Source organism: Cherax quadricarinatus, unplaced genomic scaffold (assembly GCF_038502225.1).
Source record: "Cherax quadricarinatus isolate ZL_2023a unplaced genomic scaffold, ASM3850222v1 Contig1089, whole genome shotgun sequence".
Classification (NCBI taxonomy): domain Eukaryota; kingdom Metazoa; phylum Arthropoda; class Malacostraca; order Decapoda; family Parastacidae; genus Cherax; species Cherax quadricarinatus.
The window spans coordinates 50,672-75,241 of NW_027196115.1; the positions used below are offsets into that span (position 1 = coordinate 50,672).

The 24,570-nt window shown below is 43.1% G+C and overlaps 1 pseudogene; it reads left to right on the forward strand.

The window, feature by feature from the left end:
- The first annotated feature begins 23,702 nt into the window (after positions 1-23,702).
- On the forward strand, positions 23,703-23,818 carry LOC138851583 (5S ribosomal RNA; annotated as a pseudogene).
- Positions 23,819-24,570: the final 752 nt, after the last annotated feature.

Below are 24,570 nucleotides of genomic sequence, written 5' to 3' on the forward strand. Positions count from 1 at the left end.
CAGGCTTAAAATTAACTTAAGATTAACTAAGCTATAATAGGTTCAATTGTAAAAATTACGGTAAACAAATTACAACATGAAGTACAAATGAGTATTGTAAACAATGAAATTTGAACATTTCAGTTGTGAATCATTATAGTTGTACAAATTTGTAGCATTACAATGTATAATATAACAAAATAATCAATATACTATATGTAGTCTTGCAATTTATCAATCCGATCAAATTGAATAAAATCAATGATTTGTAGTGCAAAAACAGGTCCTATGGTCATTAGATGAGCAACTGTGCATTCAAGAGAATGGATTATTCTATTATGTAGTGTAATTAAAAACAGTTTGATAGGATCACGGGTTATACATTCATGAAATACAGTTATTCAATATTTATTTAGTTTTGAGTGAGTAAGTGGTTTTTAAGAAGAGTCTCAAATAGATAAACAGTGTTGCTTTTGTATTCACAAGTAATGAGTTCCAAATTTTTGGGCTTTTTATGTGCATTGAGTTTTTACATAGTGTGAGATGGACACAGCGAACATCAAAGAGTGATCTGTGTCTTACGTTATGGTCATGTGTTCATGTGAGGTTGATAAGGAGAAGTTTGAAGGGAGGATATATATCCGAGTTTAGTGTTCTATGTATGTAGTAGGCACAATAATAAGTGTGGATGTTTTGTACAGTGAGTAAGTTTAGAGTTCTGAATATTGGTGGAGTATGTTGCCTGGAGTGGGAATTTGTTATCATTCTGACTGTAGCCTTTTGTTGAGTAATTAATGGTCTGAGATGATTTATTGTTGTTGAGCCCCATGCACAGACTCCATAGGTGAGATAGGGGGTAAATGAGTGAGTGATATCGGGCCAAGAGAGCTGATTGTGGAACATTGTACCGTATCTTCCATAGTATGCCTACGGTCTTGGAGATTTTCTTGGAAATTTGTTGTACATGTGTTTGATATTTGAATCTATTATCAGAGTAGATTCCTAAGAATTTTCCCTCTGTGAGCTTTTTGATAGGTGAACCGTTTATCATTAAGTTAAGAGGAACATCCCAAACTGAATGAAGTAGGTTTTGTCAATATTGAGAGTAAGCTTGTTAATCATCATCCAGGTAAATATTTTCTGTAATTCAGCATTTACAGTATTGGCTAGTATGACTGGACTTGGGTGAGAGAAGACGTATGTAGTGCCATCTGCAAATAGTGTGGGTTTTAGTAGTTGAGATGCATTTGGTAGGTGGTTTATGTAAATGAGAAAGAGAAGAAAACCAAGGACACTTCCCTGTGGGACGCCGACTGTAACTGGTTTTGTGGAAGAGTTTGCTCCATTAGTGTACACATATTGGCTTCTGTTGCTGAGGTATGACTTTAGGTAGTTGAGGGAGTGCCCTCTTATACCATAGTGTGATAATTTTATGTGCAACAAATCGTGGTTAACTGTATCAAAACCTTTACGTACATTAATGAAGATGCCCAATAGGACTGTTTTCTCGAGCGCATTGTATATTAGTTTTAGCATGTGTATAATAGAATCATTCGTATTTTCATTAGGCCTGAATGCAAACTGGCAGGGGTTGAGTATATTGTAGGAGATAAGGCAGGAATAGATTCGCTTATGAATGTAACTTTTTCAACGATTTTAGAGAAAAGGGGTAAGTTGGATATTGGCCTATAGTTATTCAGGTCTGCTTGATGTCCTTCTTTATGGATTAGGGTGACCCTCGCTATTTTGAGACCTGTGGGGAAGGTAGAAGATTCGATGGATTTGTTAAAGAGTGTTGCAATAATTGGTGATAATACTTGTGACGCTTTTTTGTATATGAAGGGTAGTAAGTTATTTAAATCTCCTGCTCTCTTTTTACTTTGCTCTTTTTAATTTGCTTCACCACTCTCTTAACCTTTCTCTTTCTCTTCATATATTCCTCCCTCCTTGCATCACTTCTACTATGTATAAACCTCTCACATACATTTTTTTTCTCTGTTACTACTCTCTTTACATCATCAGTCCACCAATCACTCTTCTTCCTTCCTGCACCCACTTTCCTGTAACCCAAACTTTTGCTGATCACTCTAACACTATATTCTTAAACTTTCCTGGTACATCTTCTTCCTCATTGCCTTTACACACACTAGCCCATCTGTTCTCTAACAGTTGTTTATATCTTACCCTGCCTCCTCCTTTAGTTGATAAACCTTCACGTGTCTTGTACTTGCTGCTTCCATTATCCCTGTATCCCATCTACCTTTTACTCTCACTGTAGCTACAACTAAAAGGTTGAAGTTACACCAAACACCAGATATGGAGTAGAATGAAATTAGCTCACAAGCACTCACACTGGCATCGCTGCACTCAACTGAGAGAAGTTCTGATATCCAAACAGAAAACAATGACTAACCCGGCTCTAACATAAAAATACAGGCAGATAATCACTGTTATAGCTCATGAACAGTCACGCAAATGGTATTTTTAGCACCAATAATGTGTTGACTGTTATTAAAAGGATGTGACATAAATCTTCATTTATGTTTGTAGATAATGATTGCGTTTCTCACTTACATTTAAAAATAAAATACCACAACACAGTAGCAGCCTAAAATATTTAAAAAAAATATTCAGACTGTCTCTGCACAACCTACCAATAAGAGACCTGCCAGACAAAATACAACAGCATATAAGCAGACAGCAGCCTCCACACCCACCATGACCGCCATCTTGGATAACTGTTGAAACAAGTGAGGGCGCCACACCGCAAGACACCTGAGGAACAATACATCACATAATCTGGTATTTTTTATTGTATAGACAATGAGCATTGTTCAGCATAAATAATAATGAAATTGTGTATTTCATTAAAGTGCAATTTTCTTTAACATAAAGAACCAAGATGTTAGCCATTGTATAGGCAATTAATGCGGTAATACACATCATTCCTGTGATCATTTATTACGGTTTATTACAAATGTTTACAAACAAAAACCAGCATATCAAAATTATTTTTTTTATCTACAGTTTAAAATATTTCTAAACTTATTTAGTAACTGGGAAGCTGTTAAAGGCTACTCAGCCAGACACTTTCCCTCCTAACAACTACACAAGTGAGATATCACAGTAGTGGAGAATTATCCTTAAAAATGCTTGAGAATGTGTCAAGTGAAAGACAACGCAGAAGTCCTGGCAGTGAGAGAGAGTCATTCCAGGGATTTTCTGTCAGCTGTTCCTAATTCTTCTGTAGACACCTGCCTTCATCCTCAGATAATTGGCATCAATGATACTCTTTGTCTTTGTTACCACTTTCCTCGTGGCACAAAAGTGTATTTGGGCAGTGAATCATTAGACAGACAGATTCAACTACGATAATTCATTCGTCTCTCGACCTCTGGGGAGAGAGGACGCTACCTGAGGTCTCCCTGCACGCCACCTGGTGTGAGCTGCTACACTTACGCACCAAGATGGCAGATCGTATGAGCCGGCGAGTAAACACTGTCTGTATACAGTTGGTCCGAGGGACATTAAAAAGTGCGACAATGAATGTTCTGCTACCAGGCATCATCAGGGACGTCTAAGGAATACCTAACGATGAATTGTATGGAGTGGTCCTTAATGGAATGACACAGGTCTTTGTGAAGTTTGCAAGAGCCGGATTTTACAACAGTATAGTGGATGAATTTCAAGAACGATGGATGTGTGTGAATTCGACAATGGAGGTGTGTCTACATGACGTCTTTAAATTCTTCATGTGGGCAAAGGTATGGAATGTCCCGTTTGAGGCGATGCCGTGTGGCCTTCAGAATGTGTTTAGTAGTTATGGAACTGTTCATTCGGCCAGCATGGGGATGTGGAGGGGCGGCCCATATAAAGGGCTACCAGAAGGATCCTACGCCCTGAAGATGTCATTGAAGAGGCCGATACAGCCGTATACCACGCTGACAGGATACAGGACCCAGGTATTCGTCCACTACGCAGGGCAGAGAAGAACGTGCCGATTATGTGACTCTTACGAGCATATGGCGGCGCAGTGTACACGAAGGCAGGCCCCTAGGATGACCACATCAATTACGGTAGACCGGCAACTGAGTACCGTGGACGTGGAGTTTGTTGTTTCGGATGGTCTGAGGCCGGATCTATGAAGCAAGGAGGTGGAGAGACTGGAGGGGTTGGGGATGTGTCACCCTCCTAGAGGTAACAAGGGAGAGCTCACCAAGGTCTCAGGAAATAGTAGATGTGGAAGAGACTACCCAGGAGAGGATGTTGGAAACAGTGCTGCAGGAGTTTTTGGGAGAGACGGAGGCCAGTGAGGAAGGAGCCATGAAGTTAAGTGATGGGCAGCAGCTGGATGGGCAGCAGGGACAAGTAGAGGCCTTGCATAAGGAAGGAAAGGAGAGGGAAGTGGTGGTGGAGGTTCGCCAGGACTCGCTTGAGGAAGATATGTGTGTGAGTGGTAGCTCACGCAAGCGGACTATGGGAGCGTCTGAAATGGACGAGGTCCTAACACCTGGTCAGAGACCTGGGATAAAGGCATGGGCACCTGTGGAGGAGAAGGCAAGCAGGGGTGGGGGTGCACCAGGGAAGCCTGGTGGGGGAGGGCAAGGGGGGGGTTGGTGGACAGGTTAGGAAGAATGGAAAAGAGAGTACAGGTACCATGAATGGAGGATTGAGTGAGCCACACTGGCACAGGGGTAAGCCCCCTTTCCTGGAAAATTAAAGTGTGTAACATTAAATGTTTGTAGATGAATGGTTCAGAGAACCGACATGTTGATAAATTAGACACATGTGCAACTCTTGGGTATCTTTATTGAGGATTACGTAGGAGAAACTTGAAGAACAGGAGGAGAATGAGGTAATCAGTCCCTCAACCTTGAGTCGATGTGTTCAGTCCATCAATCTTGAATAGAATACGGCATATCAGCAGAGAAGCAGCTTATAAACCGTATGGCAGGAGAGGTGCAGCAGTCATAGGTCGTGTCACATTTGTTCAATGTGGAAGTAGGTCGTGCCCAAGAATTAGGCAAGCGAAGAATTCCTAAGTATTAAGATCCCAAGAAGTTGCAGTGTCTGACAGATTTGTAGATGAATGGTTCAGAGAACCGACATGTTGATAAATTAGACACATGTGCAACTCTTGTGTCTAATTTATCAACATTAAATGTAAATGGCCTTAAAACTGAGGTTAAAAGGGTTTGGTTAGAATGGTTCTTAAGAATGTTTGATGTAGATGTATGCTTTTTGCAGGAGCCTAACCATAGCTTAGGGTGTGACCTGCCTTTGCGGGGTTATAAGCTGTTTGTCAGCAATGCGTTGCAATTGAAAGGAGAGGTGGCAGTGGCGGTGAAGTGAAAACCAGCCCATTGCACATCATGGGTTGGGAGGAAGGGGGAGGTGGGAGGCTTGTAAGGGTGGATGGGTTTGGGGGGAGGGAAGGGTATGCTTCATAGGTGTTTATATGCCGGCAATCAACAATGCGAGGGTGAAAGTTGATTTTGTCTGTGATGTTTTGATGTATTATTTGTGGGGCTTACCTTCTATTACAGTGCTTGGGGATGATTGGAATTGTGTAATTAGGCATGGGGATGTGATACCAAGGAGGATGGGATGTGTATTGGGAGCTCTGAGGGATGTGTTACGGGATGTAGGGGTTTTAGATGTGGTGGGGAGGGGGGGGTTATGTAGTAGAGAACACGTTCGTTCGTAGGGGTTATGAGGCGAGGTTAGATAGGATTTATGTCATGCAAGGGATAGGTGTGGAGAGGGTAAGGACTTTCGATGTGGGGTTTTCAGACTATAGAGCAGTGATAGCTGATCTTGGGGTGGATGGTATAGTATGCATATATGCAGCGTGAGGCTCCTACAGGAGGGGGATGAAGGCTTATCCTTCAAGGATTGGTGGAAGGTGTTCTGGGATACTAGGGATGGGGAGATGAATTTGCTTGAATGGTGGGAGATGAGGGCTAAGATAGGGATTACGGAGTTTAACAAAAAACTCAGGTGCAGTGGCGGTATGTGTTACAGAACTACCTAGAGGGACAATTGAATGATAGGTGGGGGGGCAGTGAAGGTATAAGAGGGGATGTGGAGGGTCTAAGGAGTCGAATTGCAGAGATACTTAATGAAAGTTTTAATGAAATTAGAGTTAAGGCAAGATTGGAGGAGGTATTAAAGGGAGATAGACCATCAGGATACGTCCTGAAGAAATTTAAGGAAAGACAGATGGTGACTACCATAACACATCTAGTGGTAGATTCGAGTGGGGGAGGTTATGTGGAGGGACAAGGCCTTTCCAATACGGACAGCATCAGCGTTTATGTAGATTATTGGTTTAGGGAGAAATGGAGAAGAGGAGAAGAAGTCAGGGAGGAGTTTTTTGGGGACATGGGGAGGAACATTGTATTAGGACAGCAGGAAAGGTAAACGTTGGAGGGTAGTATTAGTGAGATGGAGGTGGAGGTTTACGAGATGAGTCAGGGTAAGACACTTGGCATAGTTGGGATACTGAACGATTTTTATAGAGTTAATTAGGAGTGTATTAGGCATTGTTTGGTGGGGGTCTTGAATTATATGTTGAGCAGTGGGAGGATGGGGAAGTCACAAAAAACTGGGATCGTTGTTTTAGTTCCGAAAAAGGAGGGGAAAGTATTGAGTGATTACCAAGCGTTGTCATTACTATGTTCGGATTATAAAATTTTTGCTAAAATTCTGGGCAATAGACTGAAGGTGATAGGATCAATGATACATAGGGGCAGTATGGCATCCCGGGGCAAAGTACGAGGGATGGTAATTCTCATATAAGGGAATTTATTGAGAGATGTCCTGGAAGGGGAATGCTCGGGTTAGATTGAGCTAATGCGTATGAGTGTGTGAACATTGATTTCTTAAGAGTTTGTTTGGAGAAGATGGGTTTTGAGAGGGGGTGAGATGAGATGGGTGCAAACTATGTATGAGGGAGTGGTAGTGAGGGTACAGGTTAATGGGAGGTTGGGGGATCCGGTACTGATGGTTTGCGATAGGGTTGTCTGCTCTCTCAGTTGTTGTTTGCCTGCGTGCAGAATCCTTTCTATGGCTTTGTGAATGAGGTGATGAATAGACAAGGGATGATGGGGGGTTGCAGGGGGGTATTGTTGGGTATGTGAGTGATACTACTGTACTGGTAATGGGTGAGGAAGATTTAAGGATGGTCGGTGGAGTAACTTAGATTTTTGGGGATGCTATGGGTATGAGAGTCAATCTGATGAAGTCGAAATTATTAGAGGTTTGGAATTGGACTGGTGGGATATTGGGTGAGGGGTTGGGATGGACAGTAGTTGATAGAATTAGGGTATATGGGGAATGGTATATGGCAGAGGTGTAAGAATGCAGGAGGGTCAATTCAGAATTAGTTACTAGCAGAGCTTTGGGTAGGCTTAGAAGTTTAAGGGCTGGGGATGTAATGTTACAACAGAGAGTATTGGTGGTTAACTCGCTGGTCTATAGTAAAGTGTGGGGGGTGGCAGAGGTGTTTCCTTTAAGAGTACAGGGCATTTTGGAAATCCAGAGGAGGGTTTTAAGGTATGTGTGGGGGTCTGGGAGGGCTTGGTTACGTAAGGAAGTAGTAATGATGGATATGCGACGATGGGGTTTCGGCCTGTTGGCGTTGGATCCTAGAGAAATAGCTATATATATTAAACAAAGGTATGTATGGGCAGTGGAAGATTGGGGTATTAGGGTGGGCAGGGTGATGGAGGATGCACGCAGATGGTGGTGTGGTAGGGATTTGAGGGATTGTGAGGATATGTTGAGGTTTTTATTGACTGTAAGACAGGTGTCCAAATTAAAGGTTGGTGCATGCTGTGGGGGTCAAGTGTCTTACAAGGGGTCACTGTATACCCAACATATGACTGGCAGACCATTTGGAGGGAGTTTAGCTTGCTTAGGATACCAGTGAGGGTAAGGGAGTTAGTATATCGTTTTATTATGGGAAATTTGGCCTCTAAGGATGAGCTGCGTAAAATGGGTCTTGTAAGAGAGGCCTCATGCTTGCACTGTGGCGACATCCAAACAGCTTTTCATGTGGTATTTTTTTGTCCCTTTTTGGAGGGGGTAAGATTATGGATAGGGGTGTTATCAGACTTTTTGGGGGGGAGGTGGTCGTTCCTACGGGCTTAACTGTTGGATGTAAATGGGGTGCCAAGGGATGTGGGAAGGGCTTTAGTGTGTGTCATAGTGGATTATTTATATATTTCTTAGGGGATGAGGGAGGTAAGGGGAGATTTGAGGATAAAAGCATTAGCAGCAAGGTTTTATAGAACGATGTGTAGGAATAGACAAGTCTATGGGGGGGGCGGTGGGCAACCAGCTTCTCAGACGATTACCGGAATCTCACTGTGGGTCGCCTCCTTCTCGAGAACCCAGGGGGCGGGCAAAGGGTTGGTCTTCTTCCGAGGGATGTATGAGGGTAAGGTGGTTCAGCAGCAAAGTTGTGTGGATAGTGTGTGGGGAATGTATGATGTGAAGGAATGAGATATGTGATAAACTAGTTTAACCTATGGTTATGTTTCCTGCGTACAGGATAACCTTTCTAATCATGGTAACTAAACCTTGGGATCTTGGGTTAGGCACAGTACTGTGTTAATTTTATACCCATGTTAAATTTAATTGCTGTTCAACGAAATTGGTTGTGGGGTGCTGTGACCCTGTATATTTGAATTGTTGTAAAATTAATGGTTTAGGTATGAAGTATAGTGGCATAGAGGATCTGGATCTGGAGAGAGTTCCTGGGGTCAACGCCCTCGCGGCCCTGTCTGTGACCAGGCCTCCTGGTGGATCAGAGCCTGATCAACCAGGCTGTTACTGCTGGCTGCACGCAAATCAACGTACGAGCCACAGCCTGGCTGATCAGGAACCGACTTTAGGTGCTTGTCCAGTGCCAGCTTGAAGACTGCCAGGGGTCTGTTGGTAATCCCCCTTATGTATGCTGGGAGGCAGTTGAACAGTCTCGGGCCCCCTGACACTTATTGTATGGTCTCTTAACGTGCTAGTGACACCCCTGGTTTTCATTGGGGGGATGTTGCATCGTCTGCCAAGTCTTTTGCTTTCGTAGTGAGTGATTTTCGTGTGCAAGTTCGGTACTAGTCCCTCTAGGATTTTCCAGGTGTATATAATCATGTATCTCTCCCGCCTGCGTTCCAGGGAATACAGGTTCAGGAACCTCAAGCGCTCCCAGTAATTGAGGTGTTTTATCTCCGTTATGCGCGCCGTGATGGTTCTCTGTACATTTTCTAGGTCAGCAATTTCACCTGCCTTGAAAGGTGCTGTTAGTGTGCAGCAATATTCCAGCCTAGATAGAACAAGTGACCTGAAGAGTGTCATCATGGGCTTGGCATCCCTCTTTTTGAAGGTTCTCATTATCCATCCTGTCATTTTTCTAGCAGATGCGATGGATACAATGTTATGGTCCTTGAAGGTGAGGTCCTCCGACATGATCACTCCCAGGTCTTTGACGTTGGTGTTTCGCTCTATTTTGTGGCCAGAATTTGTTTTGTACTCTGATGAAGATTTAATTTCCTCGTGTTTACCATATCTGAGTAATTGAAATTTCTCATCGTTGAACTTCATATTGTTTTCTGCAGCCCACTGAAAGATTTGGTTGATGTCCGCCTGGAGCCTTGCAGTGTCTGCAATGGAAGACACTGTCATGCAGATTCGGGTGTCATCTGCAAAGGAAGACACGGTGCTGTGGCTGACATCCTTGTCTATGTCAGATATGAGGATGAGGAACAAGATGGGAGCGAGTACTGTGCCTTGTGGAACAGAGCTTTTCACCGTGCCTGCCTCGGACTTTACTCTGTTGACTACTACTCTCTGTGTTCTGTTAGTGAGGAAATTATAGATCCATCGACCGACTTTTCCTGTTATTCCTTTAGCACGCATTTTGTGCGCTATTACGCCATGGTCACACTTGTCGAAGGCTTTTGCAAAGTCTGTATATATTACATCTGCATTCTTTTTGTCTTCTAGTGCATCTAGTACCTTGTCGTAGTGATCCAATAGTTGAGACAGACAGGAGCGACCTGTTCTAAACCCATGTTGCCCTGGGTTGTGTAACTGATGGGTTTCTAGATGGGTGGTGAACTTGCTTCTTAGGACTCTTTCAAAGATTTTTATGATGTGGGATGTTAGTGCTATTGGTCTGAAGTTCCTTGCTGTTGCTTTACTGCCCCCATTGTGGAGTGGGGCTATGTCTGTTGTTTTTAGTAACTGTGGGACGACCCCCGTGTCCATGCTCCCTCTCCATAGGATGGTAAAGGCTCGTGATAGGGGCTTCTTGCAGTTCTTGATGAACACGGAGTTCCATGAGTCTGGCCCTGGGGCAGAGTGCATGGGCATGTCATTTATCGCCTGTTCGAAGTCATTTGGCGTCAGGATAACATCAGATAGGCTTGTGTTAACCAAATTCTGTGGCTCTCTCATAAAAAATTCATTTTGATCTTCGACTCTCAGTCTGGTTAGTGGCTTGCTAAAAACTGAGTCATATTGGAACTTGAGTAGCTCACTCATTTCCTTGCTGTCATCTGTGTAGGACCCATCTTGTTTAAGTAAGGGCCCAATACTGGACGTTGTTCTCGACTTTGATTTGGCATAGGAGAAGAAATACTTTGGGTTTCTTTCGATTTCATTTATGGCTTTTAGTTCTTCCCGCGATTCCTGACTCCTATAAGATTCCTTTAGCTTAAGTTCGATGTTTGCTATTTCTCTGACCAGTGTCTCCCTACACATTTCAGATAGATTGACCTCTTTTAGCCGCTCTGTTATTCTTTTCCGTCGCCTGTAAAGAGAGCGCCTGTCTCTTTCTATTTTACATCTACTCCTCCTTTTTCTTAGAGGAATAAGTCTTGTGCATACATCGAGTGCCACCAAGTTAATCTGTTCTAGGCATAAGTTGGTGTCTGTGTTGCTTAGTATATCTTCCCAGCTAATATCGGTTAGGACTTGGTTTACTTGGTCCCACTTTATGTTTTTGTTATTGAAGTTGAATTTGGTGAATGCTCCCTCGTGACTAATCTCATTTTGTCGGTCTGGGGCTCTGCGCATACATATCTGAACCTCAATTATGTTGTGATCTGAGTATATTGTTTTTGATATGGTGACATTTCTTATCAGATCATCATTGTTAGTGAAGATGAGGTCTAGTGTATTCTCCATTCTAGTAGGCTCTATTATTTGCTGGTTTAAATTGAATTTTGTGCAGAGATTTAAAAGCTCGTGTGAGTGTGAGTTTTCATCAGAGCTGCCTCCTGGTGTTATTACTGCAACAATATTATTTGCTATATTCCTCCATTTTAGGTGCCTTAAGTTGAAATCCCCCAGGAGCAAGATGTTGGGTGCAGGAGCTGGAAGATTTTCCAGACGGTGGTAAATTTTTAACAGCTGTTCCTGGAATTGATGGGATGTTGCATCCGGAGGCTTGTAGACTACCACAATGACTAGGTTTTGGTTCTCGACCTTTACTGCTAAAACTTCCACTACATCATTTGAGGCATTAAGCAGTTCTGTGCAAACATGTGACTCTGCAATGTACAGGCCAACCCCCCCACTTTTGCTTGTTCACTCTGTCACATCTGTATAGGTTGTAACCTGGGATCCATATTTCGTTGTCTAAGTGATCCTTTATGTGGGTCTCAGTGAAAGCTGCGAACATTGCCTTTGCCTCTGCAAGCAGTCCACGGATGAAAGGTATTTTGTTGTTTGTTGCTGGCTTTAGACCCTGTATATTTGCAAAGAAGAATGCCATCGGACTGGTGGTATTGTTGGTACTGGGGGGGGATTTTTTTTTCCGGCATTAGTATCTGTATCTGTTGGTTTGGAGTGGAGGCCATCGACTGTGGTTCCACTCCAGGAATGACTGGATTTGGTGTACTATTTCTGCCATTTCCTGCCAGTTTTTTTTCCTTCCTGGCTCTAAAATACCTCTCCCTCTTGAGTGGCTGTGGCTACCCAGGATTTCCCATGGCCTGGATGTTTTGTATCTTTTTGTCCCCTTTAGATGGTGTGCCTGGCAATTTAAGTTATAGCACAGTCTTTCCTGTACTGAAGAGGTACACATTTCAGGGTGAAAAAGCTTACAGGAAGGGAGTTTGCATTTTCCTGTTGTCATATGGGCACGGCATTTTCTAGGGTGGTCATAGTTGCATGTCCCATCTGTTTTTCCAGATTTCCCATATCTGCAGATACCAAGTGCATAGTATGTGCACAGGCTTGGTTTCCGTTTGCCTTGGGTTTCTGTGACTGTATTCCCTGTTGGTGCATATTTACCTGTCTTATTCCTATCTTCCCTAGCACCAACAATGGAGCTCCCACCAGTTGTTTTTGGTAATATATCCTCACTATTGCTAGTGGAGTCCTCTTGTTTGCTATTTCCTGTTGTATTTCTTGTTTGCAATATTGGTTTTATCTTATCTTTGACTACACTTGTTTCCCCACTACGGCTCCTGTCCCCTATGAGGTCATTTATATGCATTCCTTCCTGTGTATAATTCCCGACTACCTGGACAAAATCTCCAGCTTCACCATTACTATCTCCCAGGTATGGTTTAACACCTGGAACAAAATGCCTGTTCCCTTTTATGCACAGGCGAATGGTGTGTTAATTTGTTAAGGTGTTTGTGTTTTTTGGGACACGTTTTTAATTTAGTATTGTATGTAATCTATGCTTCTATGCAATCTATTATTGTGGCGTTCACTTATATGAGGAACAATGCTGGGGGGAGAGTTGGGTGTTGGAAGGGTGTGTAAAGGCTTTATATATATATATAATAGTTGTAACTTCACGATTTCAGGAATAAAGCGCTGGGAGGATAGATTTGCTGTGGCTGTGCACCCTTTCAGTCACACTGTTAGGAATTTTTTTTTTATTTTTTTATTTAAAATACACATAGTACAATAAACAAGCCGAAAACATAGCTATAAACATTGTGGACAATGTTGAATACTTCTAACCTAAGTGATACACAAAAGTTACATCAATGGCTAGATACAAGAACACACCCCTAATTGGAGCACCCTCCTCCCAAACACACAGGATGCACAGTATGAACAATTAACGTATCCCCATGGTCCGTAGGTATATATATACATTAATACTAAGATAACCTTCCCATCACGGAGAAGCACTTATTGGGGCAACATACATTGCAGTCTCCTATCACACAGAACATCCTAACATTGACAAAATAAACATAATACAGAGAGTACATGACACTGACACATGCAGCCGCTTCACCCACACTACAGTAGTAATGCTTATTAACATTATTGTAGATTAAGAACCAATACTATATATTAACGTCTGTTGTAATAGAACTAAATCTCAGCTTCTTGTACAACACAAAGAAGATTTCGTAACATTATTATAAAAGTGTCTTCCATTTGGCCCCTCTGTGAATTCATCTAAGAGGAAATCTTGGCAGAGCATCCAGTTGCATAGAATACATGTACGAAAGATAACCTCCACCGCGCTTACAGAAAGCCACATTACCATAACTGGACACTCCACACACATATGCACACACAATAATGAAAAAGCCAGGATGAGCCCATGGTTCACCCAAAGGTGCAATGAGGCAAAACCAAGTGTGCTAGGGAATGGAAGAAATATAGAAGGCAAAGGACCCAGGAAAATAAGGAGAGCAGTTGTAGAGCCAGAAACGAATATGCACAGATAAGAAGGGAGGCCCAACGACAATATGAAAACGACATAGCAGCGAAAGCCAAATCTGACCCGAAACTGTTATACAGCCACATCAGGAGGAAAAAACAGTCCAGGACCAGGTAATCAGGCTAAGGAAGGAAGGAGGAGAGACAACAAGAAATGACCGTGAAGTATGTGAGGAACTCAACAAGAGATTCAAAGAAGTGTTCACAGAGGAGACAGAAGGGGCTCGAGAAAGACGGAGAGGTTGGGAGCACCACCAAGTGCTGGACACAGTACACACAACCGAGGAAGAAGTGAAGAGGCTTCTGAGTGAGCTAGATACCTCAAAGGCAATGAGGCCGGATAACATCTCTCCATGGGTCCTGAGAGACAGAGCAGAGGCGCTATGTGTACCCCTAAGAACAATATTCAATTCATTTATCGAAACAGGGAGATTGCCTGAGGCATGGAAGACAGCAAATGTAGTCCCAATCTTTAAAAAAGGAGACAGACATAAAGCACTACACTACAGACCAGTGTCACTGACATGTATAGTATGCAAAGTCATGGAGAAGATTATCAGGAGAAGAGTGGTGGAACACCTAGAAAGGAATGATCTCATCAACAGCAGCCAACATGGTTTCAGGGACGGAAAATCCTGTGTCACAAACCTACTGGAGTTCTATGATATGGTGACAGCAGTAAGACAAGAGAGAGAGAGGTGGGTGGATTGCATTTTCTTGGACTGCAAGAAGGCGTTTGACACAGTACCACACAAGAGATTAGTCCAAAAACTGGAGGACCAAGCAGGGATAACAGGGAAGGCACTTCAATGGATCAGGGAATACTTGTCAGGAAGACAGCAGCGAGTAATGGTACGTGGCGAGGTGTCAGAGTGGGCACCTGTGACCAGCGGGGTCCCACAGGGGTCAGTCCTAGGACCAGTGCTGTTTCTGGTATTTGTGAACGACATGATGGAAGGAATAGACTCTGAGGTGTCCCTGTTTGCAGATGACGTGAAATTGATGTGAAGAATTCATTCGATAGAAGACCAGGCAGACCTACAAAGGGATCTGGACAGGCTGCAGACCTGGTCCAGCAATTGGCTCCTGGAGTTCAATCCCAGAAAGTGCAAAGTCATGAAGATTGGGGAAGAGCAAATAAGACCGCAGACGGAGTACAGTCTAGGGGGCCAGAGACTACAAACCTAACTCAAGGAAAAAAATCTTGGGGTGAGTATAACACCAGGCACATCTCCTGAAGCGCACATCAACCAAATAACTGCTGTAGCATATGGGCGCCTGGCAAACCTCAGAACAGCATTCCGACATCTTAATAAGGAATCGTTAAGGACCCTGTACACCGTGTACGTTAGGCCCATATTTGAGTATGCGGCACCAGTTTTGAACCCACACCTAGCCAAGCATGTAAAGAAACTAGAGAAAATGCAAAGGTTTGCAACAAGACTAGTCCCAGAGCTAAGAGGTAAGTCCTACGAGGAGAGGTTAAGGGAAATCAATCTGACGACACTGGAGGACAGGAGAGATAGGGGGACATGATAACGACTTACAAAATACTGAGAGGAATTGACAAGGTGGACAAAGACAGGATGTTCCAGAGATTGGACAGAACAACAAGGGGACACAGTTGGAAGTTGAAGACACAGATGAATCACAGGGATGTTAGGAAGTATTTCTTCAGCCACAGAGTAGTCAGGAAGTGGAACAGTTTGGGAAGCGATGTAGTGGAGGCAGGATCCATACATAGATTTAAGCAGAGGTACGTAAAGCTCAAGGTTCAGGGAGAGTGACCTAGTAGCGACCGGTGAAGAGGCGGGGCCAGGAGCTTGGACTCGACCCCTGCAACCTCTACTAGGTGAGTACAGCTAGGTGAGTACAAAGACCTTCATACAGACAGAGCATTACACCATGTCAAAACATGGTACGTTAGAATAATGAACGCGATATTACCACAGCCTAAACCCAGAACCACACACTCTGGACTGACTCTGTAGCCACCAACAGGAGCAATACACTGGGTTCCTTTGCCTGAGCATACAAGATTCTAAATAATCCGCCTCATCACAATACCCCAAAACCAAATACAAAACCACCACACTATAATCACATACGGGATTGTACCAAACATGAACAGCAACGAATCACTAGAAGCCACACACTTCCCACACTATGAATAAATGCCCGTTAAGACATATATCAATTACCAGGCAAGGTACAACTAAAGCACGAAGAAAACTAGAACCCCATGAAAACCAGTTTACTAGCCTCGAGGACATCTGGCATAAGCCACATCATGGAACATGATGCACACTCTCATCACAAATTTCAAGCAATCCCTGATGTATTCCAAAGCCTCACACAAGAAACACACCAAAACGAAAGTTATCTTACGTCACCGCACAACACTAGTAACCACCATCACCACACTACCAGACTACATCCATTCCCCAAGCACTCCATCACTCACCACCGGATACCAACCCCTTGCTAGCCTACCCCGGCACCAACCATAGCAGTCGTGTCACCGTCAGACCCTGATAACTCTCCGAAAAAGAAGTAACCCAATGACCCCCATATAAGCTTCTATTCCTGCCCACCGACCTATGAACACTCACCGCTAATGCCTTGATTCTGACATTATCTCCACCTCCCTCATACCCCAAGAGACATACAAAAATTCAACCATAATATACCTTAATGCCTCACATGACACCCCTCCCACATCTAAAAGTAAAGCCCTGAGGACCCCCACACTTCCCCCCATATCACAAAAACACCCTTCAACCACAATCTTACATTTTCCAAAAAAGGACAAAAATACACCGCATGGAAGGCCGTTTCCACATCCTTACAATGCGCACAAGACGCAACTCTCACATATCCCATCTGCCTCAACAACTCTTTTGATGCCAATGTTCTCATGAGGAATCTGTACACCACTTCTCTCATCCTGGCGGGTATTCTTAGTTTCCAAAATTCTTCCCATATTACCTTGCGTTCATATGTGAGGAAGACAGCCACCCCTTGCAGCGTACCCCGACGGTACTCCACTCCCACTAGCCTCCCTATTCTCAGATGTCATACATCACAATCATCATGCATCATACATCATCAACAAACCCAATCCCCCCTGACACACCCCAGTCATTACCACATCTCGTCCCAACCACGCCCTCCCATAACCCCAAAGATACCTTAATGCCCTCCTCTGGATTTCTATTACATCACAACTCCTTAAGGGGTATACTGCCGCCACCCCCCAAACCTTACTGTATACCAGCAAATTCACAACCACTGCCCTTTGGTGCAATGTGACATCTCTGGCCGAAGATGACGTAGCCTGTCCACCGCCCTGTCCCTAACCACTTCCAAATTAGCCTTTCTACTCTCCTGCATCTGCCATATACCAAATCCCACAAATCTTGATCCTCTCCAAGATGTTCCATCCAAACCCCTGACCCAATCTCCCGCCCATCCAAGTGCCCACCTCTAACAACATCAACTTGCTTTTGTTAACCCTCATCCTCGTTACGGTCCCAAACCTCTCGATGACCTCACCCACCAGAGGTTATGTGGGTGCCACTCTCCTGTCTGCCCTTGTCATTCCCATTCTAGAGCTGGTTGAAGCACGGTCTGTTCTCTAATGGCTTCTATTCTGCCTTGCTTACCGTGGAGTGCACTAATACCTATTGCTGTACATAGTGTATATAGTGTACATACTTCTGTTTTAAATTGGTGAAGGGTAATATAAGTCAAAAGTTTTCTGCTTTGTTTATTTTGCTCCCTTTACACCCAGGATAACAGGCCTTTGGGACTCCTGGGTTGTAATATGGGTAGCCTTTCCGAGAGCTGGAGCTGGACTTAGAGTACAGGTTGAGCCTAGGGTGAAGCTGGAAGCAGGAACATTGTGTAGCTTGCTGACTGGCATTGCATTAGCTTTGCCAACGCTTTACAAACTTTGCGTGTCAATTGCTTTGCTATGGTAAGCCTTGCTATTGTATGATCGTTCAACAGCTTGCTACTTGCTTGTTCAGGTGTGCTCGCTTCACTATGGGCTGTCTTGTGAAACAGTGTGTAGCTTGCTGTCCGGCATTGCATTAGCTTTGCCAATGCTTTACAAACTTTGCATGTCAATTGCTTTGCTATGGTCAGCCTTGTTATTGCATGATCGTTCAACAGCTCGCTGCTAGCTTGTTCGATGTGAAGATTTTTTGCAGTCAGCTTTTCCATTGCGTATCCACCTTGAAAGCGTATGTGTGTATTCTGCAATCTTACTGTGCATAACTAATTTTTTTTTTATCACACTGGCCGATTCCCACCAAGGCAGGGTGGCCCGAAAAAGAAAAACTTTCACCATCATTCACTCCATCACTGTCTTGCCAGAAGGGTGCTTTACACTTCGGTTTTTAAACTGCAACATTAACACCCCTCCTTCAGAGTGCAGGCACTGTACTTCCCATCTCCAGGACTCAAGTCTGGCCTGCCGGTTTCCCTGAACCCCTTCATAAATGTTACTTTGCTCACACTCCAACAGCACGTCAAGTATTAAAAACCATTTGTCTCCATTCACTCCTATCAAACACGCTCACGCATGCCTGCTGGAAGTCCAAGCCCCTCGCACACAAAACCTCCTTTACCCCCTCCCTCTAACCTTTCCTAGGCCGACCCCTACCCTGCCTTCTTTCCACTACAGACTGATACACTCTTGAAGTTATTCTATTTCGCTCCATTCTCTCCACATGTCCGAACCACCTCAACAACCTTCCTCAGCCCTCTGGACAACAGTTTTGGTAATCCCGCACCTCCTCCTAACTTCCAAACTACGAATTCTCTGCATTATATTCACATTGCTCTCAGACATGACATCTCCACTGCCTCCAGCCTTCTCCTCGATGCAACATTAATCATCCATGCCTCACACCCATATAAGAGCATTGGTAAAACTATACTCTCAAACATTTCTCTCTTTGCCTCCAAGGACAAAGTTCTTTGTCTCCACAGACTCCTAAGAGCACCACTCACCCTTTTCCCCTCATCAATTCTATGATTCACCTCATCTTTCATAGACCTATCCGCTGACACGTCCACTCCCAAATATCTGAATACATTCACCTCCTCCATACTCTCTCCCTCCAATCTGATATCCAATCTTTCATCACCTAATCTTTTTGTTATCCTCATAACCTTACTCTTTCCTGTATTCACTTTCAATTTTCTTCTTTTGCACACCCTACCAAATTCATCCAGCAATCTCTGCAACTTCTCTTCAGAATCTCCCAAGAGCACAGTGTCATCAGCAAAGAGCAACTGTGACAACTCCCACTTTATGTGTGATTCTTTATCTTTTAACTCCTCGCCTCTTGCCAAGACCCTCGCATTTACTTCTCTTACAACCCCATCTATAAATATATTAAACAACCATGGTGACATCACACATCCTTGTCTAAGGCCTACTTTTACTGGGAAATAATTTCCCTCTTTTCTACATACTCTAACTTGAGCCTCACTATCCTCGTAAAAACTCTTCACTGCTTTCAGTAACCTACCTCCTACACCATACACCTGCAACATCTGCCACATTGCCCCCCTATCCACCCTGTCATACGCTTTTTCCAAATCCATAAATGCCACAAAGACCTCTTTAGCCTTATCTAAATACTGTTCACTTATATGTTTCACTGTAAACACCTGGTCCACACACCCCCTACCTTTCCTAAAGCCTCCTTGTTCATCTGCTATCCTATTCTCCGTCTTACTCTTAATTCTTTCAATAATAACTCTACCATACACTTTGCCAGGTATACTCAACAGACTTATCCCCCTATAATTTTTGCACTCTCTTTTATCCCCTTTGCTTTTATACAAAGGAACTATGCATGCTCTCTGCCAATCCCTAGGTACCTTACCCTCTTCCATACATTTATTAAATAATTGCACCAACCACTCCAAAACTACATCCCCACCTGCTTTTAACATTTCTATCTTTATCCCATCAATCCTGGCTGCCTTACCCCCTTTCATTTTACCTATTGCCTCACGAACTTCCCCCACACTCACAACTGGCTCTTCCTCACTCCTACAAGATGTTGTTCCTCCTTGCCCTATACACGAAATCACAGCTTCCCTATCTTCATCAGCATTTAACAATTCCTCAAAATATTCCCTCCATCTTCCCAATACCTCTAACTCTCCATTTAATAACTCTCCTCTCCTATTTTTAACTGACAAATCCATTTGTTCTCTAGGCTTTCTTAACTTGTTAATCTCACTCCAAAACTTTTTGCATAACTAAGTGTTCTGCAAATAACATGTTATGTTGGGGTATTCTGCAATCGTACTGTGCATAGCAAATAACTTATAGATTGCGGAATGCCACCTAGAAGAGTCAGACATCTGGTGTCGGCATATACCTTGTTTAACCTACCCAAATTGTCCCTACAGCGTTGTTGGTGTGAGGGAAAAGTTCAACAGATAGGAGTAGCAAGCGAGTATATGCTAATGATAGTTGATTGCCGGCTGCTTGTTAACGTAGGGTAAGTCTAGCTCCCACTATCCCCCCCCCTTTTTTCAACCACCCCGAAAGGTGATGCATGGGGCTCTGGCCAAACAGTAATCACTCAACTCACAGCTCCCAGCACAACTGTAAGTACAAGCCTGCTCCTATTCTAGTGGACTTATTGGCTGAAAGCTTCACTTTTGACCAATAATAAACTTAGTCCTTTCAGCCACGATCTCTATAATCACCACGTCTTTTAGGTATTGTACTTATCATGGAGAGTGATTTCTTAAGCAGTGGGTAACCTGGCTCTCTTTCCAGCTTGGAATGACAGATTGGGTCACCTGCCAACCATCGAGAAGTATTGAAGGAGACGGACTAACGTCTTGAGACATCACCCTTTTCCTACCTGTTAATGTGTACGCCACCGTAGGACATAACCCCTCATCTATGCAGTGGTAAAGAACCTGCGTTCCTGTCGTCTGGACTGACTATTCAAGGCTATAGACTCTGTGAAGAACTGACCGTTGGGTTGTCACCAACACCTGTGACCCCCCCCCACACACACCATCAACAACGGCTGTAATCTCTACAAGACTGTGTCAATATCAACCAGACACCCAAGTTTAACTGTATATATTAGCGTTGAATTCAGATATCATTTATATTTTTCATTTTTCATCTTTCTTTAAAGTAGGATAAATATTTCATATTTAAGTATTTTATATTTTCCAAATAATAAAGTGTTTATGTTTGTCAGTTTTTATTCTTTTTCTATTCATTAATTTTCCTGAGAAGGAGCCAGCCTTGGTAATACTGTCTGAAGTTGTTACAGGGCTGAGTAAGCCTTCACAAGTTTCTACCTTGCCAAGATCAACTCGACTGAATCAAGATTCAACTCCATCTCGAATCTACCATTGGAACTTCAACACCGCATACCACAGACAGTTACCACCAGCCATAAGTAATCATTCTCTATGGTAGGATTACAGTACAGGTATTTAAAAGATTTGGTGATTGTTATAGTCTCAATTTATTGTAAGTCAAGTCAAGGCAGGATATACTAGTTAATTCTGCCACCTATATTTGTGAGCTTGAAACTATTTGAAGGAATAGACTCTAGGGAGCCGAGATTTTCCAGTGGCAATTTGTTTCATTGAGCTCTTTATTATATCAAGGGAACTCTCGTAGGACACTCTTGATTTGTTGGTGAGAAGATTGGATGGTCAAGGGACCCCATTCTACTTACTGTTTGCTCGGAGCCGGCATAGAACCCTTCGTTTTCATTAATACATATTGTTTAATTGAAGCAGGGATCGAGCCCTCTGGTTTATTTACAGTTTTAGCAGAGCAGGAATTGAACCCTCCGTTTTCTTTTGATACCTGTTTCATTTTCCCCTGGTAGTTTAAGTTATTCTTGAAAGTATGGAGGAATACCAGTTTTGGATGAATGCTGGAAGTAAGTTAGGAATAACAGGGTAAAATTTAGAAGCTTTCATAAGCGCTAAGATCCACGAAAGAGAAAGAAAGGAGGGAGAGAACATTGAGAGAGAAGACAAAAAGGAGCGTGATAGACTTGGTTGTGAGGAAAGAGCTAGAGAAAGTGAGAAAAGAGCTAGAGAACGTGAGGAAAGAGCTAGAGAATGTGAGGAAAGAGCTAGAGAACATGAGTTAAGAGAGAGAGAAAAAGATCGCGAGCTCGAAAAAGATCGTCTTGAATTAGAGAATAAAAAGTTAACTTTCTCACAACAGCAATTTGAGGAAGGAGTAATGGAACAACGTGCAGCTAGTGCACATATTCCAAAACCTAATTTACCTCCCTTCACAGAGGGGGAAGACATAACTTCATACATTATCAGGTTTGAAAATACCGCTACCCTCTGTGAATGGCCTGCTGACACCTGGGCTACCAGTTTAGGAAACTTATTTTCTGGTACAGCTTTGAATATCTATGCAACTTTGTCGCAGGATATCATATGTAATTATAACCTACTGAAGAAGGCAATCCTTAAAGCATATCAAAAAACCACTAATTCTCACAGGAAAGATTTCAGGTATGCCACCTTACAGACTGGCCAGAGCTTTCAGCAGTTACAGGTAACACTCGTTTGTTCGACTTTTGGATAGAGAGTTCAAGAATTGATCACAATTACGAATCTCTTAGAGACTTCATGGTTGCTGACGAGTTCCTGACAGCTCTTCCTCACCAGATACGAACATTCATTAGAGAACGTAACCTGATTAAAGCTGATAAAGTTGCTGAGGCTGCTGACTTGTATGCCGAGGCTCAAAATTCCTATAAAGACCTAAAGGGATCGAACCCTAAGGGTAAGGGTTCACCAGATCTTAAGAAATCAAAGCCTCTAGTGTAAAGTAAACTGACTTCTTTTATTCCTGTTTGTCATTTGTGTGGTGTTAAGGGACATAAATGTCCTGATTTTCCTTCTAAGAAGGTCCAAAAAGTTGGAAGATGTTTTAAAGACTGTAATGACCAAGCACCCTTCTGTTCAGGAACAGTTAATGGACTTAATGTATCTACCATTTTACGAGACACTGGATGCACATGTATAGTCATTTCTGATAAGATGTTCTCTAATCTTAAAGAAACTCATTCCTCTGCTATACTTTCAGACTACTTGGGCCGTACAGACACTTTTCCTACCATCCGTTGTTACATTAGGTCTAAATGGTTCACAGGTTGGTCTGAAGCCATAATAGCTCCCATCACTTCTTGCTCCATACTAATAGGAAATGTAAAAGGTGCCATTCTTCCTTCTGAGTTTGACCTTTCATCACCAAAGATGGATATAGGTGTTTCAGATCCTCTTCCTGTAGAGTCAGAGAAGCCCCTCGAAAGTTCAGATGAGGCAATGTCTCATGAAAGTGAGGATATCACCTCCGATACTATAAATGTCTTGACTAGGGCTCAGACCAAAGCCCAGGCTTCTCCTACTGTCCATCCTTTGATTTTCCCTGACTTTAAGCCTTCAGATATATCGAAGGACTCCTTTGTCAATTTACAACGTAATTGCCCTTCTCTTCAGAATTGCCATAATGCAGCTAAACAAAATAAAGTTATCCAAAGGAAAAACTTTTCATATAAATTTGAATATATAAAAGGTATCTCATATAAATCTGTATTCAAATTAAATTCAGATGAGATAGACTATTCCATCTTAGTTCTTCCAAGTTAATGCAGAGAGACTGTTCTTAAAATGGCTCATAACCTACGAATGGCCGGACATTTCTCGCATCGCAAAACCTTAAATAAAATTAGGGAAACCTATTTTTGGCCCAAAATGTCCTCAGATATCACTGCCTATTGTAGATAGTGTAAAGTTTGCCAACTGTCGTCCTTCCGAGGTACCAGGCGAGTACCTATGGTCAAAATGCCAATCTTTTCGGTACCCTTTGAAAGAGTAGCTATTGACATTGTTGGTTTTTTATCACCACTTTCATCTGGGGACAAAGATATATATTAACATTAGTTGATTATCCTTTGAGTTTCCCTGAATCTGTACCCTTAAAGACCATCACTACCACGTTGGACGCACCGCTTCCTGTCCGATCAGGGAAGTTAAGCAACGTTGGGTTTGGTTAGTACTTGGATGGGTGACCGCCTGGGAACACCAAATGCTGTTGGCATAAAAACTTTTGGTGGCCCGGTGGTCTGGTGGCTAAAGCTCCCGCTTCACACATGGAGGGCCTGGGTTCGATTCCCGGCGGGTGGAAACATTTCGACATGTTTCCTTACACCTGTTGTCATGTTCACCTAGCAGCAAATAGGTACCTGGGTGTTAGTCGACTGGTGTGGGTCGCATCCTGGGGGACAAGATTAAGGATCCCAATGGAAATAAGTTAGACAGTCCTCGATGACGCACTGACTTTCTTGGGTTATCCTGGGTGGCTAACCCTCCGGGGTTAAAAATCCGAATGAAATTTTATCTATCTTATCTCTTACAGAGGTGGCTGAAGCCCTTTTGTCCATCTTCTCCAGAGTTGGCATCCCTAAAGAGATTTTGTCTGACCGTGGGACACAGTTCACATCTGACTTAATGCAACATCTCTACCAACTTCTGGGAGTGAAGCCTCTCTTCACAACACAATATCATCCCAGCTGTAATGGGAGGATTGAGCGCCAGCATTCGGTTCTCAAGTCCTTTTTAAGGAAACTTTGCTCCCTTAAACCTAAGGAGTGGCATCGTTACCTAACCTGTGCTTTGTTTGCCATGAGGGAAGTTCCCAGTGACTCTTTGGGGTGTTCACCTTTTGAACTTCTCTATGGTAGACAGGCCAGAGGTCCATTGTCCATCCTTCATGACTTATGGACTAATGAGGACGTAAAGGCTGAGGTTCAGTCTTCTTATCAGTTTCTCCTTGACCTTAGATCCAAACTT